Source organism: Podarcis pityusensis (assembly GCF_964106645.2).
Source record: "Podarcis pityusensis genome assembly, chromosome: 5".
Classification (NCBI taxonomy): Eukaryota; Metazoa; Chordata; class Lepidosauria; order Squamata; family Lacertidae; genus Podarcis; species Podarcis pityusensis.
The window spans coordinates 48,732,737-48,735,877 of NC_138032.1; the positions used below are offsets into that span (position 1 = coordinate 48,732,737).

Consider the following 3,141-nt stretch of genomic DNA (forward strand, 5'->3'; position numbering starts at 1 on the left):
ATTGGGGGAGATCCCAAAAATATTAATTAGTCATGCTTTGCACTTGTGATGTTTCCAGTAATTATGATGAGAACTGAAACAAATCTGCCCAGAATTTCCTTAAAATTTTTCTCTGAGAATTTTCACAGTGAATATCATCCAGGTGTATTCTGCTTATGTAGACAGTTCCCATATTTTGTGTATGACAGAATTTGACAGTTTTGATGAGAAACCAATAATATCTAATAGTAAGTGGATGACAAATAGCAGCCAACATTTGACACCATCTGATAAATGAGTTGCAATATAATTTAGTGAATTTTGTACTAGTCATTCAAAGAAGTCAAAGCAGGTGATTTTTTTTTTTAACTTTGTTGTCAAATTGGGATTCCCCAAGGCTGAATTGCTCCACCAAATTGCAAGCTGAAATTTAAGCATTCACTGACTTTTACATTTTGTGAAATTTAATTTCTGCCCCAGTTCTGAATAGGCTGCTCTGTTCTTGGATAAACTTTAAAATGGATCACACCTGAAGAATACTACTCTTTTTAAATAATAATAATAATAATAATAATAATAATTTTTATTAATTTTTCATTAATAACAATCCAATGGAGGCCACATTAATACAATGCCAAATCGTGCGAAATCACAATAAAATCAAAAGAGCCAATTAAACAGTTCCGAATGAAACATATTTGGATGACTTTCCGTGTTCCGGCTATCAGGAGTTGATATTCCTTGATCCTGTGCCAATTCTCTTAATTAGTCCAAGTTCCACAATTCCTATCTTAATCCTTTGTTCTAGCAGCCACTGATGTGATGACTTTTGATCGTGTTTAATAAATCCAAATCCATTAACTTGCAGAGGGAAATTATATCCTGTAGCTGTGTGAAATATTTGTTTACCTTCTTCATTTCCTTCACGTTATAATCAGTCAATTTTCTTCAACATTGCCCCTCCTTCAAAAGCTCATTTCTAGGTGCGTCACAGCTCAATTTTGCCTCTCTGAAACCGAAAGCAGAAACAAGTCCATCTGCATCACACCAAAACCATCATAAATCAGAACTAGAGCTCTCTTTAGTTGGAAATGTTACAAGTCATCACAGTATTTCACACAGTCTATCCTTTCAAGCACCCCGTAAAGAAAATTATAAGTTCTTGTTGAATCCCTCTTGCATTCCATATATAGTTGTAATCCATTAGTAATTTCCTTCCATTAATATTTCCAATTCATAGCACAGCAAAAATAATGTATAAAAGCTCCCTTCACTTACGTAGCATTCCAATTACGATGACAAGAGTCCTCTCCAGATCAAAACCTTAGCACTCAGTGGCTGATTCATTTCGCAGGTTATCTTTCTTCTTCTTCCAAAACACGTCTGTTTCTTTAGTCCAAATTCAGACACATCTTAAAAGAAACAGAGATACCTTCGCTCATGGCAACCGCATTGGGGAGTTTCCAATACGGGCAGTACTATGCCCTCTGCATCCCTGACTCCGCATTCCATCGGAACCAGAAGCAGTTATCGGACGATCCATGAGAGAAAGCTCCCCACCACCACCAACCCTGGGGCTAATACTCCCAAATTATCCTTAATTAACTGCACGGCTGGCATCCGCTATCATGGTATCGGCAGTTTGCCATGGCAGCTGCGCCAGAAGTCAAGAAATGCACTGGGAATGCACTGCTTACCTGACTTCCCTCTGGCTGAGTTGCTTCTGCAAACCAGGTTAAAGGACAACAGAGCAGTGAGGTGGGTGTGGTGCAAACATGCTGGCAGAGGTAATCTGGCATTCCTACTGACATTTGCACCATGTCAACCTTGCCACCACCATGCCCCTTCCCCTCTCCATCCCAGAATGCAGCAGCGACTCAGTGAGAGGGAGGTCATGTGAGTGGTGCTGCTCCGCTACATAATTAGCTACATTATGCTGCCATTCTTTCTGTTTACACCCCTCAAACATTGGACATCATTATGACTTCTCTTTTTAAGTCATTAGCATCTGCTAATAATTGTTCTTTTCCAGACTGGAACTTTGAAAGCCCAGGCCAATTGTTTGTAATTCAGTATAAATTCTCTCTCGGTACATTATGAATCTCTTAGTGCCACTGAGGGGGGCTCAATTAGCATAGACTGCTGAGAAGCACTTGGAATACTTAATCTTTTAAGAACTACAAACTTTAATATTAATCACTTAAGTTTTAATAAGAAGGCATAAATTGTAGCCTTGATTCCAAAGCACATTTGGAAACAAAATTTCCATTTTATTTTGTTACATTTCTTAATGCGGAGGGGAAAGCAAGGATGAAAGCTTCTTAATGAAGTGAAGGGATGGAAACCTCAAAAGATTGCTCTTTAAAGTGGAGGGGCATTAAAAATCATCCGCAACAGTGGCATTTGTGATTCTTATAATCTTATCTCAAGGGCATTTGAGTAAATTTAAACATGTGCAGGAGCTTTTAAAAAGTTACTTTTGCTATATGGAACTGCAAATCCACTTTGCAAACATGATATACCCTGACAGTTGTTGAACCAGCACTGTTTTCTTGGGGTGGAGGCCTCCATATAGCCCTTTGACGTGGTCCTAATTCATCCTACATAAGGCTTCTTTACAGTTCATCACAAGAAAGCAGCACTGAGGCTGACATCACCTCAGCTTTACCTAGGCTAAAATGCCCATCCTGATAGTAAAATGGAGACCTCCTCCCCCCAGAGGTGCTGCTTCACTGGCTGGGTTGATTGGCAGCATGTAAACAGAATACATTGCCAATGTCTTGCCCAAACGAGTGCTTCTTTTACAGCATAGCAGAATGACTTCCCACAGTGGAAAGCCACTGGAACCATGTTATATGTCTGGGGTCTATATCTGGGGATATGATGGGGACAGAGCACAAAAGTGAAGCTGTAATCTTAACCATGTCTACCTAGAAGCAAGTCCCTCTGAATTCAAAAGGGCTTACTACAAGATAAGTGGGGTTAGAACTGCAGCCTCAGACAAAAGACCAGTAGTAATTTTATCCTTTAAGGAAAGCAGGAGAAGGAGATGGGCTGGAGTATCCTAACTTGAACACTGGGAAGTACCTTCAAGGAATACTTTGTCGCTGAGTAGTTGCACCCGTCATTGTTTGCCAGGAGATGAAAGCTTAACTAACCAAC

At 39.7% G+C, this 3,141-nt stretch overlaps 1 long non-coding RNA gene across 1 annotated transcript; it reads right to left on the bottom strand.

Moving 5' to 3' along the window:
• Positions 1-598: 598 nt before the first annotated feature.
• On the bottom strand, positions 599-3,141 carry LOC308477678. Its single transcript, XR_013986659.1, has 3 exons — positions 3,067-3,141; positions 1,258-1,391; positions 599-988 (listed from the first exon to the last, which is right to left on the bottom strand). It is a non-coding gene; the product is annotated as an uncharacterized lncRNA (long non-coding RNA).